This window comes from Chlorocebus sabaeus, chromosome 14 (genome assembly GCF_047675955.1).
Source record: "Chlorocebus sabaeus isolate Y175 chromosome 14, mChlSab1.0.hap1, whole genome shotgun sequence".
Taxonomy (NCBI): Eukaryota; Metazoa; Chordata; class Mammalia; order Primates; family Cercopithecidae; genus Chlorocebus; species Chlorocebus sabaeus.
Genome location: NC_132917.1, coordinates 17,269,500 through 17,284,776, shown reverse-complemented (window position 1 = coordinate 17,284,776; position 15,277 = coordinate 17,269,500). Strand labels below are relative to the sequence as shown.

Below are 15,277 nucleotides of genomic sequence, written 5' to 3'. Positions count from 1 at the left end.
ACTGCACTATAAGCCCTTATAAATACTGTGTGTTGAATTCATCTACCCATTGTTCTACATAAAGTATCCATTAACTTCATACATGGTTTTAGATCTACCCAGTGCAAAAGATGGTCTGTTGGCTATGCTCAGTTCCCTGCTTCTTTATTATGAATTTATTTAACTCCTCAATTTAAGAGCTCTTGGATTGAGGACAGCAAATACTACTAATTCTTTATCAAAAACAAACTAATAATAACCATCAATGAGTTTCAAATAAAAGAGAGGGTTCTGCTAAGCATTTAATGGATATTATTTCTAGTCCTCACAACAATTTTGCAATATACATTATAATTTGGATTTAACAAATAAGACTGGGGCTCAGAGAGATTAAATTATTTGACTAAGGCCATGAAGACATTAAGTAGTGGAATTAGAATTCAGATTTGATTCTGACATATAGTCCAGTATTTTTCCATTTTCCCATGTTGCTGATGTTTGATCTTTAGATTTTTTTTTTTCAAAACTTCCATTTTACACCTTAAGAACCAGACTTTGAGGAATGAAGTAACTTGCCCAAGTTCATATGAAAACAAAACAAACTCAAATCTGAATCAAATTAACTGCCCTTGTTTTTCAAAATTATGTTACCACTGCAACATAACAGCAATCACTGTTAATACAATGTATGCCATATTTTAATTTTGTCTATTAGTTTTAATTGGTATGAGGTTAAAGATATTTTATAATATTGTCATTTTTCTGAATTTGAGATAATTTTGAAGTTACAGATTTTCTTCCTTTTCATATGGGAAACTGCAGAACTGTAAACATGTCAGTGGGGAAGATTCAGAGCCATCAGTCATTAGCCACTTTGGCACAACTGTGGTCAAATATCCATCCAGGAACAAAATGGGAATGCTCTCAAAAGATCAGTTGCCAAAGCACTTCAAGAAGTTTCCTCTTAATAACAAGGTCAACCTTCTTGGTCTACTATTCAATTTTTCCTTTTTCTTTCCTCCCTCCCTCTTGCTCTTTCTTTCTCTCTTTCCCCCTCCCCCTCTTTTTATAGGAAACTAATATTCACTGAAGATCTTGTATATGCAAGAGACTGTTCTAAGCACTTCCAAAGACATTATGTTTATCCTTACAATTAATCTCAGGAGTACGATTTTCATTTTCCAAAACTTAGACAACTTGTTCAGAGTGATAAGGCCCAACTTTAAAGCCACATCTCTTTAATCCACAATATACTTCTCTCTAGTGAGATGCAGTCATGTCTCACATAAACAGGCTGCTATCTTTTCAACAACTGGGATGTACAGACTTAATTGACACCCTGATTCAAAAAAACTATAAAAAATACTTAGGAGATTTGAACACTGGCTTTATATTTGATGATATTAAGTGATTTTTTTTTTTTTTTTTGCTGTGTTAATTGTATTGTGTATATATGTAAACTATTACACACAAGATGATATGTCTAAGATATGTCTTAATTCTTTCAAATAAACCCATTAGAGAGAGGAAGGATGGGGACAGAAATGAAACAAAGTGGCCTTAATACTGATTAACATTGGGTGATGGGTACATGGGAGCTTATTATATTATTCTCTCCAAATATGTACGCTTTCCCTAATAAAAAAATTAAAAAAATAAAAAGACGTGTGTAGGTTGGTTGTAGTTTGGTAGAACAAGAGGATTTTGGGTTTGAACAACACATTTATCACTTAATATCTATGTGACCTTGGGCAAATTACTTTCATCTCAGAGACACAACTTCTCAGTCACAAAAGAAGCTTACCTTGCAGACACTTACCTTGCAACGCTGTAAGTAATGAAGTAACATGTGTAAGTATCCAACACAGAGCACTGTACATGCTGTTTTTTTGTTTGTTTTTTGTTGTTTTTTTTGAGACGGAGTCTCATCCTGTCGCCCAGGCTGGAGTGCAGTGGTGCGATCTCGGCTCACTGCAAGCTCCGCCTCCCGTGTTCCCGCCATTCTCTTGCCTCAGCCTCCTGAGTAGCTGGGACTACAGGCACTCGCCACCACGCCCGGGCTAATTTTTTGTAGTTTTTAGGAGATACGGGGTTTCACCATGTTAGCCAGGATGGTCTCGATCTCCTGACCTCGTGATCCGCCCGCCTCGGCCTCCCAAAGTGCTGGGATGACAAGGGTGAACCACCGAGCCTGGCCTTCTTCTTTTCCCCCCCCCCCCCCCCCCCCCACAAAATTGCTAGCTATTATTATTATTATAAGGCATACATGATCTCTGCTTTCATTTACTTGCTCTTGAGACCTAGCCTGGAGATAACTTTCAATATTCAGATTAATTCAATTTTGGCTAACAGCCAAAGACAAGTGATATAGGTAAGCCCTTTATGTACATGGTCTTTTACTGAGCACCTCTTTGGAAGAATGTCAGCTCTCCCAGTTTCTCCTGTGCCACTGGTGACTTGGATCTAGATCAGTTTCCTCTGTTCTCTTCCAGTTCACATGGATTTCTTCTAACACCCATACCAGCAATTCTGGCCAAGGCCTCTTGTTTTAAGAATGAATCATATACCATTTTATATTATTCCTTGTATAGCCACTTTATCAAAGTATTGGCTATATTATTCTCTCATCACTGCTGCAAATATGCTCTATCATGCCTCCCTTCTCCATCCCAAGATGATATCTTGGACTGATTTATATTTTTTCAGTCACTTCTAGTTATCAGAAAAGTTGTTGTTTCTAGATATTAAAAAAGTTTAGTCTAATTTAAATATAAATTTCCACTATACCAATTCAGTCTTTCCTTAACTAGGATTTCAATCTAGCAGTGGGGAGAGGGGGTAATCTGTTCTCTTGTCCTGCTTGCTTTCCTCTTCTATTATTTGCTCTGCTGCTTCTAGGGAGGGGGCAGAGAAGGGGACTATATAGGAAATGGACAAGGTCTTACTTGACTGGTGCCTGTGTAACCTGGCGCTCTGTGAGTCTGATGCCCAAATGCTTTGCCATTACCCTGGGGTGTTTGAGGACTCTTTAACAACTCCTGACTGGGAAGTTCCAAACTTCACAATTTACTGATGGGTCAATGCACAGTTGACTTACTGCTCCACCTATTCTGCTGGCCTCAATGATACAGCTCTCTAAAGGGGACTTAGACATGTATCAGACATGATTTCTTCCCTCAAGAAATTTCCAGTTTTATGTGAGAGCTGGCATGTATACAGCGATTATGTGTTCAGATGTGCTAAGAGGACTGAGAAGTAACTTTTGGTTGCATTCCCTTAGGATGACTGGGTTAGGATATCTAAGGAAGTTTCAGATTTTTATCATCAGAGCAGCTCCTGCGAAGTGATTTCCATAGTCCTTGAAGAAAACTCATCTCTGTTCATGAGTTCAAGAGCTTATCCAAGACAGAGTACCTGTGTTTGCATGCACATGTGGGTCTCTTTTGTTTCTCCTGTTGGTCTTACTGTCTTTACATTGTTTGGATCTGTATATGCATGCTGATTCCTGGAAGGGAAGTCCCAGTTACCCTCACAGGCTTTTCTTAACCCCAGTAGGATGAAAATCTTATTTCCAAAGCTTCCCTGCTAGAACAAACACATGAGCTTGACTGTGGTTGCTTTTGTTTCCACAAGGGTCTCTTTAGAAGCCAAGACATGCTCACACCACTGAGAAATGGCTGTGGGTTCAGGTTCTACAACCACAGCATAAGAAATCCAGAGGCAAATTTAAACGATACAGATGTGTCTCAATTTAGGCTTTTCCTTCTAGATTATTTTACTTCAAAATCATTTTTTCAATTTAACTGTGAAGACCTAGTTATCATAGATCTATCATTCTATCCCAGGACCTACAGTAGGGGCGGGGAGAAGACAGGGGACTTATTTTAGCAGATATAACCATAATATAATAATTTGCAGAAGATCAATACTTTGATTATAAATCACCTTTTTTAAATCTCAAATTTTAAAGTTGAATGATATAAACAATAAATTCTTTATTGTCACATGCTATTATGCAATCTGTGGAGTATGTTCACAATAACTCATAACTAGAAAGGGTAGGTGATATCATACTTATTCTCACATGAGGAAACTAAAACTCAGAGAAGTTAAGTAAGTCTTCCATGGCTACACACTATGATGCCTAAAGCAAGGGGGTGATGCCTAAAACACACATCTAATGACTACTAAGTTTGTGTACTTTCTATTACATAGTTCGGCTTTTGTCTTTCTAAACCAGTTTTTCCATCTGAGTTCTTCAGAATGATAATGAAATGTTGATAAGTATATTTTCACATAAGTTTCCTGTACAAACAGGTGTGGAAATACACGATTAATCAAAGCTAAACAGATTCAGTGGTTTTTACCACAGGACCACTCAGACTTATTATTAACATGAAAATGAGCACTGGGAATATCTAAGAGTGGGATGTAGTAAGCATTTTCCCCCAAAGAAGCATTTCAAAAAACTCTTTGTTTCTATAAAGATATATTTCCAAAACCCTGATAGGTATTCTTACCGCTGAATTTAAACCATCCTCCCTTTCAACCATGCACTTGATCTAGAATGAGAAAATTTCAATAGGGCTTCCTTTTTAATGCTGTCTTGTAAGTAATGATTTGTTATAAAGCTATTACTCTTAAATATTTTGCTTAAAACTGCACAAAACAATCTATTACAGTACATTGAACATATTGTGTATATACCATGTATGTATGTATGTATCCATCTATCTGGATGTATGTGCATCTCTACCTCACCCCTACCTTGAGTACCATTCTCTGCACTTGGTCAATCTGCGTTAGTGCACACTTCTACAAACACTCAGGAAATGAAGGTTCTGATAGGCTAAACCTGATCTGAACATGTTCTGCAACATGTGTTGTGTGTATGGCCCCCCTTTTCTGTCATTTATTTGGTGTTATTTGAGAAGCAATTGTTTGATAAACAAAAGATATGCAAGTGATATCGCCAGATCCTGCATAAGAGTTGAGGTATAGGCATCTCCTGGAGTGTTTAACAGGTGCTCAGGGCACCATGGGGGAAAAGGTAAAGGAAAAGAGAGGATAAAAATCAGAAGATAATTAAGCACTGTCAGACGTCCTCTGACATTATTTATGAAGAGCACCACAGAATCACTGGAGCTGGGGAGGACTGTTCATCAACTGAACGTTAGTCACTAGAGGCTCTGAAAACTTTAGCAGAAGACATGTCTTAAACAAATGAAAGAGGTTTTCTAAACAGATGCAGGAACGCAGGCCTAAGGTAGGGCATTGATTCAGTTAGCACAGCCTTTCTAGGACTGCACTCACCATGCTACCTGGGATAAGTGTATGTTAGCTGTTATTTAACTATGAGCCAATTAGGACAAATATACTTGGAAAAAAATGCAGCAGGACATCTAGAACACTAACCTAGGAGAAACGGTGAAATGTAGACTGAGAAGGTGGTCAAAAAAGATAAGATGTAGGCAGGAGAAAAGATTGGGGTGTGCAGGGGGAGAAGGAATTATTTATGTTCCAAGTTCTTTCAGGTACTATAATATAATATATAATACATTATATATAATATATAATATATAATATATATAATACATTACTATATTAGGCCTTCAACATTCATGTAAGATAACTGCATTATCCCTATTTTCACCAGTGAGAAAATAAACTCAAAAGATTAATTAGAACAATAACCCTACTCAATTCTATGAATCATCCAGGAGTTGTCTTATTATACAAAGAAATCTCAGAATTTAGGTGCAAGTTTTGTAGACTTCAAAGAGAGAAAACGATGCCCTTTTTTATCTACAGATTAGAAATACACCTGAAATTTCCTAGGAAATTGGGCAGGAAATAGAGGAAGAAGGAGGGAAATCCTGAAGGAAATTGAAAAGGCTCTTTGAGGAGTAAGAACAGTAAGGCCATTTTGGATTTGATGTGTGTGGGGATGGGGGTTGGGGGAAATGTGCAGAGGGGCTAAAAACATTTTTTTTTGGTTCAGTAGGAAAGAGCAGTTGGAAGTTACCTTTTCTTTATTGTAAAAGCCTGGGAGAAAAGAATGAAAGAGTAGCTCATAGAAGACTCTTCCCACAGACACACATCGAATGATTAGTCATGAAATGGGTTGGAAAAATAGAGGAGGTGTGGGGAGAGCATCAGATAGAAATCCTGTTTTGGTATTAAAAGATAGAAGTATCACAGTATAATATTTAACCAAAAAAGCAGGGCTCCTGAAATGTTTTTTATTGAAGTTCAGTGATGAACTGTGGGTGCAGGTTGGGGGAGAAGGGAAACATGTTATTTAGCTACACTGAATAATAATTCGTAGATAATCTTAAAATATATCCAGTAAGGAAATAAACTTAAAAATTTCCTTTCAGTTCCATATTCAGGTCACAATTATATGCTGGCATTATATAGTAGGGTGATGATGATAAAGTAAAGGCATAATGGAAAGGGGACGCATTTAAAGAAGGAATAAAGGAAATAAAATTTGAAGTCTTAGTGGAGGCATTTATTTCATTCTGAAATAATTCTGTGCATTCATACCACCTTTTCATTTCACTTGACTTAAAATTGCATTTATCGGTCTTCTCCATTAGGCATAAATTCTTGAAGGCTGGGATTGTATCTTACTTAATTTTGTTCTACAGTGACTACACAGAGCTTGGCACACTTACTCAATAAAGCTAAGTTTTATGAGGTAGGGTAAGCACTGTAAACTGTTCACTATTTGATTCCTTATTTAGAAGTTCTGCAATGAATGGAGATTGCTTCAACTCAGTGACCAAAGTGTCTTATGAGCTATTGATTTCTGATTAAAGTGATGCTAATGATAAGGATAAGTATTATTTATTATACATTTTCAATAATAAGCCATTATATTCTTTACATATATAATCTTCTATTTTCTGTTCAAGAATCCTGTGAATTACTATTAGAAACTGAGGCTGAGAGTTTAAACAATTTATTCAAGGTCACAGAACTAATAAACTATGGCCCTGGGAATTTTTGTCTAAATATTAATATACCTAGCTTGAGAACTTTGTACTTCCGCTCATAATTTTCTCTGAGCCAACTGAAATCACGGTTAGAAGTTTTCCCATTCACAAACTAAAAATGAGGAAAGACCAACAGTTTAGTGGTTTTCATCTCACTCTGAAGAATCAATACCTTTATAATCATTTAAAAGAATAACAATTTTATACACAGGATTTAAGTTTACTTCACAATTTCCTTTCATTTTTCATAAAATTTTTCATATGAACAAGAAAGCAAAAAACATCAAGCACTTTATATAAAGTTACAGAAACTCTTGAACTTCTGGAATTAACAAAATTGATAGTCTTCCATTAACTCATAACATCAAATGCCAAGAATTTCAGCAAACAGAACTTGCTAATTGAACGTGAGCCTTGTGCAGCACTACTTGATACATTAAAAGCAAAATATTATATTAATAAGATTTCAACTTCATTAATAATGCTTAATGGGTCTCCAACGAGACATTTTACTCAAAATTTAAAATTAGACTTCAAGAAATCAGAAATAAACACACTAATCACAAATTACTAAAACCAATGAAAAATATAAAACACTAGTCTCCTGTAGCACCAGGGTTTACAATTTCAAGAATTCTTGAATTGCAAAAAGATCCTAAAATATAAGATAACAGAAATATTAGGATCTGTTGATTTACATTAGAAAAAATTCACCCAGGTTTCAAAGTACATTTAACATGTTAATGATTTGCCCAAAAAAAACCCAAAAACTATTTACATAAAGCTTCTCAAAAGTTCATAGTCTTTCAGAGCCTAATAAATAATAAACAAGATCCAAAAAAACGAGGAAAAAATGTACTTAAAAAGTGAGAGATTTCTATTCTCAGAAAAGTACTATATGGGCAACAATGAATAGGATTCTCTCTATGGATCGATGATAATTGCAGATAAATTTAACTGATTTGTTAACACTTTGCCTTTTATGAGCAATGCCTCATAAAAATAAAATCTACTTTAAGTAAAAGAGACCTACTTTCTACAAAAAGTTCAGTAATTATTGTATTAGGTACATTGAGCTTGAAGACCACTTAGTGAATGAGAGTATTCCAAGTCTAAATTGTAATTTAGAACAAAAGGAAATAGAATGCTCACCTGGAAATAATCCAACAAATCCTGGGAATTACCATGCATTTAAAAAAAAGAATAAACAATTGTTGGTTACACAGCAGGTCATCTGTGTTAGGACTGCAGTAAATAAGTAAAGAGGTGGAGAAATTCAGATAAAGTGTAAGAATTGTGAAAATCACCCGATCTGCATGCTTTAAGTTAGCTGATAGGGGTATAGAACGGCTCTTGAATGTATTCACAGGCACCTTATTATTAAAGTGTCAAACCTCTTTGAAGATTCCTCAGTAATTTACTATTCCATTTCTGTTTCATTCATTAAATAGTTTCTAAAGCATCTCCAAGACCCTTCCATTAGTAAAAGTTCTCAATGATTTAAGCTGGGAGCAACACAAACTATTTTGCTTCATTTTAGAGAGCATAAGTTATCTTTAGAAACAAACTGTAAATGAGAAATGCAATGCTGTGGTCCCCTCACAGTGTGAACATGTTAAAATAATTCCATAGTTCAAGGGAGCATGATCTAAGTGGAGCACATAGCTACCACAGTCTAGATTTATATTCACTCTTTTACTTATCAATATTCTTATTCTTGTAAATAAGTAAAAATACTTTATCTTTTTACTTATTAAGAGACAAAAAGGAGAATACACATGTAAATAGACTTAAAAGCATTCTTAGAGGTATTAATATAATGCTTTAATATCTTTACAAAAAATAAATCATAAAATAATTTTTTGAGATAGTGTCTCACTTTGTCACCCAGGTATAAAATAATTTTTAATATAGTTTTTTCTCATTATAAACAAAGATATTTAAAGAAATGTTAATTGTGCACATGGTTTTAGTAGAAATTTAATTTGTTGATATAATTAACAAAGTACATGCAACTGATTCTTATTAGAACAAACATTTAATTGACAAATATTGAGTTTCCACTATAAAAGACATTGTACTGATATTGTGGAAATATTTTAAAAGGTCATTAAAATCATTGCTCTTCTAGGCAGTGAATTCAAATTGTAGGGGCACCTTTAAGATAAAAAAACTTCCTGAAGATACTATTTTTAAAAATAGATTGGAGGGATGGATTAGGTGACTTACATGGATCTTGTCCAGCTCACATATTCTATTAATCATATGAATTAACCATTGGGACAGCAAAAATATCAATCATTCTTTAATATATCTCTGTACCATTTGATACTTTAGGAAAATTAATATGTTTATATTCGCTATACATAATGAAGATGGACATTGTCAATTTCAACCTTAGATTAATTAAATGTGATCATTTCTGTGAAGAGAGCCTTCCTATTTTCCTAAATAATCACTAATTTTAGGAGCATAGAAATCACTCAAAACAAAGAAAAAGACCTTGAGAACAGTGAAAATATATTGCTGTTGTCAATTAGGAAACCACATGTTTTATACTGATGCTGAACTGTTATTCTGTGAAACTCCTTAGGGAGCTTCTCCACAACATTTGGAATTCATAACTACATGCAACCCAAACAGAAAATCTATAGCTTGCCCAGGACGATATTCCTGATGCTGTAATCCTATCACATGTGACTCACATGTAATGGGGAGGTGATTCACAGTGTAGTAAATCAAAGCAGGGCACTTAGCAACTACAAATCTCCACATCTCTGGGAAGGCTATCTGGTGTTCAGAATACCTTGGAATGGGTATTCTGCAAGGGTGTATGAATGGGTATATCAGCAAGATCAGGTAACATCTAACTAACCCAAGAGCATCTGTCAGAAACAGACTCTATCCAAGACAGAGCTCATCCCAATTCAGTAAAGATTTACCGACAGACGAGGGGTTAAATTAAATTGTTAATTGGTAAAGGTGTTGAGAAACTCACCACCTTGCTTCTTAAAAGCTTCAACAACTTCCAAGAGTAGTTACCTAATCTTTGAAATGAGAAACTCCAACTGGGCCTTCCTCTGGTTTTGCATTCCAGTTTTCAAGCTCCTCCTTTCCTAATGCCTCAGCTTTTTTCAGGTAAGAATCCTTAGTATTTCCGCATTTGTGGTAGTTGTGAGTATCTTTCTGAGTGCCTGGGAGATTACATTTCTGGAGAAGAAAACAGGAAGGCCTAGACTATCTTTAGGAGGCGTAGAATGTTATTGTATAGGCACTCAGGGAATTTTTATGGAAGAAAGGGAGAAAAGAAGGAGGAAATGGAGAAAACAAAAGAGGAAAAAAAGGAGAAAAAACAGGAGGAAGGTGGGAAGGCCAGTTAGGCAGGTCATCTTGTCTGCTTTGCAGTCCTCATCCAGCAAGTGAGAGCAGAAACTGCGCAAGAATAAAACAAAAGATGTGCCTGAGGAAAAGCTATGAAAATACTTTAAAAGCTTTAAAGGATGAAAACGTTGCACTACTCTCCTCTACAGCACAACTTCAGGTTAAACCAGTCAAGCCTTCTTCCTTCGGTCTTTCTGTCCCTTCCCTTTCCCTTCTCTGCAGGTGGCTTTATCTGGAGGATTTCCAGGAAGGCTGGAGACAGGCATCTCTAATTTGGGTTCTGCCTCCTAGGAGCCAGAGGAGAGTTGGCAAAGTCCACTCTGGGTTTACCCTGCAGTTTCCTCACTCCACGAAGTCCTAATCTCTGCAGATGCAGTGGTTTTGGAGGAGGATAGATGGGGAGAAAAGTGGCAATGTAACTGCAGTGTCTTTGAAGGCTGGATTCCCTGAAGAATTTTGGGGAACAGAGCAGGGAAAGGATGGAAATGGGCCCTGGGCAGTTCTCAAACAGAAACTGCATATTCTGATACGCTAGTGCTTCCCCCAAACGCCAAGGATTCGAAAGAAATTGACTGAGATGCAGAGGAGGCCAGAAAAGCCAGACTAAACATCTAATGAGGTGGGGATAGTAGAGGTGAGGGGGCAATAAAAAAGAGAGAGAAAAAGACCTTACAAAGACAAAGAGAGGCAAAGAAGAGAAATGAAGTGGTATAAAAAGGGACCCCTAGAGACAATCTCAAAAGACGTGCTGGAGAGCAGACAGTTATTTATTTGAAGTCTGCAGCAATGTCACTGAGACTGCTGAAAATGAAGGAGAGAAGGAAACATTTACACTCAACATTACTTTTTAATTGTTTATTCCATAGACTAGAACTTAATTGACTTTTCTCTAGATCCATGGTTCTGGGCCTCAGTTTCCTCATCTACAAAGCAAGGGGTTTGGACTAGATACCTTACAGGGTCTCTACCTAACTTGATCCTCTCTGTCAACCTACGAGCCAGGAACTCCAAGACCAAGGATTTATTAGTTTTGATACCCAATTCCCCCCTTTTTCTTCTACCATCCCTCTTTATCAATGCAGTGCCAACACCTGCACCATTCATTGAACTGATGCCAACGCTCAGTGATGACAAGGAATATGGCTCAACTGTGACAAATGATTAGTCCTTCTGCCCTGGAGTAAGGAAAGAAGGAATAGACAAGGCAGTATGATTTATACTTTGGATTTCCAATGAGAGGTTCTTCTCGAATTTTCGGTTACAAATTTCATGCATTTAAATAAATTATAAATTCCTTTGAGGGGTTCCAAATGGTTGGACTGATCAAAGGCCAAAGGGCCATATTTGATGCCCCCCATACCTGATTTGAGGGAGAATTTATTTCATTTCATCCCCAAAATTGGATTTGCTTATTTCGTGGAAATCCAGCACGCACTAGTCATGCTTTTTTCTCATCTTTCTGCCTCCCATTCTGCCAACCTGCTTCAGTGCAGCATTTTCTGGGGTTATTAAACACCCAAGGCTTAATGAGAGTGCATTCATGAGTAAGTTCTTCAATGATGCAGGATCACCCCCTACTACCCACACCCCCCCCACACACAAACACACGTAGGCAGTTTAAATGATAGTGGGGGTAAAATGTGTTTTCACAAGAGTTTCATTTTAAATTTGTCTCAACCTGAAATTCCTTTAGAAATTAAAATAGATATTAATACATAGAAATAAAACTCCCCAGCTTCTCTTGCCTTCAAGTGGAAAGTGATACACAAATAGTATGTACTTAGTGTTTTCCACACCCACCAACAATTCTATTTTATTTTAGTTTCCAAAATATGGACAGGAGGGCAACTCTAGAAAAATGGATTCCCACTCTGGCATCTCACAGGGCACTGATCAGGCAATGCTAAGCACTCATCATTTCCACAACACAGGGAGCATCAGCCTCTCCTCGCTCCTTCCCCATACACATTCTCGTACCCCTGAGGGTATTCAGCATTCTGATTTCCACTTGGGGTTTGACCTTGCAAAGACCCTTCCTTCTTCCAGTTTCTGGGCAAGGAACAACCCATTTTAACTTAAAACACAAAACGACCTTTTATCCTTTAAAGAAATACTACCGAATGTAACACACCTTGATTTACATTTTTTAACCCCAGATTCCGGATGGCGAACGCGGAATGCAAAGGCAGGTAACTAGTTTGGGTCTGACAGTCCCCATTCAGCGACCGAATCTGTGACTCCGTTCAAAATCGACAGTGCGGTAGAGCATCTTTCCCTTTTCTGCCCATTCACCATTGTGACGAAAAATCAAAAACGAAAAAATTATCTACTCATTTCTGAATACTGAGAGAAATGTGCTCATTTAGCTCCTGACTCCGTGGATCTTAAACACTAACATCCTGCTCAGAGATCAACCATGATTTCCACACCAATCTCATCCACTCAGTTTTACTTAGCAAACACCTTTGCTGCCCTTCCACGGTGAGAAAAATGGTGCACCAATCCCACGGATGACAGGTTGCTACTCGACTGCACCCGCTCAATAGTTTTATCAGCAACTGGAAAACTTCACAATCGGTCAATTAGCTACTTAAATCTGTCTAAGACAAACTAAGAAAGCATCTCAGTTTCACCTGTCTTAAATCTAGTCTAAGACAATCCCCCAAACACGCCGCATATAAACACTCCCCCTTCCCCCACCCACAATATTCCAAAAGATCCCCCGTGGACTAACAGCACATTCAGATCGCCAGCATTAAGCAAGGCAATTGTCACCATGCATTTAGACGCATCTATGCAAAGCAAAGTATGTGACAATAGCCAAAGCATCTCTCTGACAGTTGGTTGCATTACACATGCAGAAATGCAACGAAGATTGTATTTTCCACTTACAGTTATAGCGCTGCGCACGGTCACTTAACGAAAATGATAAAACTCAACAGTTCTTTTTAAATATATATATTTAATTCGGGTAAACGCTTAAGCGTGTGTGGTTCTCTCTCGCTCTCTTTTTCTCCGGAGCTCTGGGCTGCTTAAATCCCTCTTGGATAGCGCCTAGCAAGCCCAGCCGCTGCCGCAACACGCTCGGGTAAATCTCTGCTGCAGATTGGGAATCCCATAGAAAACCTAGGGTCCCTGGAGCTGGATGCGCAGGCGCGCGAGCTTCCGCCTCTCCAGGCACCCCCTCCCCTTTCCTCTCTTCCCTCCTCCCTCAGCTCCGCAGCCCCAGCTAGGAGAACTCGGGAGCCTGTGACCAAAAGCCGCCTGGCGATGGCGCATGCTCAGTCGGAGGGGCTCGGAGTTTCCGCGGGTGGATTCCACGTCTCCAGATTTTAGCAGTAACTCAAAACGAAAGTAGATAGGAAAAGGGAGTCCGACTATGCGAGCAACCTGCACCTGGACGGGCGCGAGGGAGTGCGGGTTGGGCTCGCCACGCCCCGCGGTTACCGAACCTGGTGGCTGAAGGCCGAGGGCAGAGATGGAACACGGTGGAGCCGCTTTTCCCGCAGCTCTCTGTCCTAGCCGGCCCCCGGCCCACCCTTTGTCAGGCTGTAAGGTGAAGGAGAAAACTGCAGAAATCTCCGAAGGAAGACTTCCCAGCAAGCTGTGAGCTCGTCTACCTGGCTTACTGAAGGAACGGTTATGGTGGTCATTTTGTCATGGGCCATTTCATCCGAGGGTCTTCTGCAGGAGTATTGGGAGCCGGTTCCTCCAGCACCCAGTGCCCCGGACAGTCTGAGTCCAGAACGGCGCTGGAAAAATGTGTGTTAAAAGGAGATGGGATCCGAGGCTTCTTGCCCTGTGTACCCTGAGGCAAGCGCATTCTGTATGCACTTAAGTGTTTTAAAAATATGCTTTGCATCTGGGGTGGGAGGGGGTGGGTGAAAGGGCGGGAATGAACCATTTTGCGAATCCACGTTTAAGGGCTGTGATTAGGCCATGGTATAAAGCCCCGTTTGTGTCCTTGAACAACTAACAGGTTTGCCAGTCCTCCCCCGGCTCCCCATTGGCCTGCCCCAAAGCCTAGAAGGCTTGGCAAGGAGTAGTGCCCAATAAATGTTTGGTCGGTCGCTTCCCTACCAGAAAAGCAAGGAGAATTCCCAGATGTTCCCAACCAGACCAGTTTCCTCAAGTGTGTATGTTGAACCTGCACTCATTCAACAATTATTCACTGAAGACTTTACAAAACTATTAGAAACTCTTTCATACTTTGGGAATAAGTGAGGTTAACAAAACCCCCCTCCTGGGCTTTACATTCAGGTGGGAGTTTTATTTTCAAGGGAGGGAAGTTTTGGGGGCGCGATGAAGTTCGACGTTCTCCTTAAAGCAGAGCGCTGTACAATTTGCACAGCGTCTTCACACACCTTATCACGTTCAGGAAAACTATAGAGTTGACCTACCCTTCGGTGCTGGGGGACACCAAGAGCGTCTCCCGTGGCAAATGAGCTCTAAATTGACAAATCTCCAGCTGCTCCTGGTTCCAAGTCGAGGAGTCCAGCTTTGAACAAACTTGAGACTACTTAAGTGGGCACCAGGAGAAACTCTGCCAGACAAGTCTGTGGCTATCGACATGCTAAGTGAAGGCCTCAGGCAGTGTGACGCCTAAGCCTCATTCACTGCCAACCTGGCCAGCCCGAACCCAGGAACTGGACGCCTAGGGGAGGTTGCGCAGAGAGGGGACGCGCTCTCGGGACTCCCGGGACACCGCCCGCGGCTGTCCCCTCACTGCAGGGCTCTTCCGCTGGTGCTGGTGACCGCGGAAACCCGGAGCGCGGAGTCGCGCGGACCAGGGCGCGCGGCCCCGGCGCGCTGCGGCAGCCGAGGACGTTTAGAATCTGGCGGGCTCCAGCCCTTGGCTCTGGAGCCGCAGTGCGCACGGCGCTGCGGGACTCCCGGGCGCGCTGGACTGCTCCTGT

The 15,277-nt window shown here is 39.5% G+C and overlaps 1 protein-coding gene across 3 annotated transcripts in view; it reads right to left on the bottom strand.

Moving 5' to 3' along the window:
• VSNL1 (visinin like 1) overlaps nucleotides 1–14,831 on the bottom strand; it is a 114,203-nt gene extending 99,372 nt beyond the window's left edge. The window contains exon 1 of one of the 3 annotated variants that reach the window (XM_073022794.1): nucleotides 14,762–14,831. The gene's annotated coding sequence lies outside the window, so the exon portion shown is untranslated. Of the gene's footprint in view, nucleotides 1–13,253; nucleotides 13,531–13,981; nucleotides 14,083–14,761 lie in introns of those variants that run through there. The other 2 variants (XM_007971416.3, XM_007971414.3) reach the window with 2 other exon arrangements.
• Nucleotides 14,832–15,277: the final 446 nt, after the last annotated feature.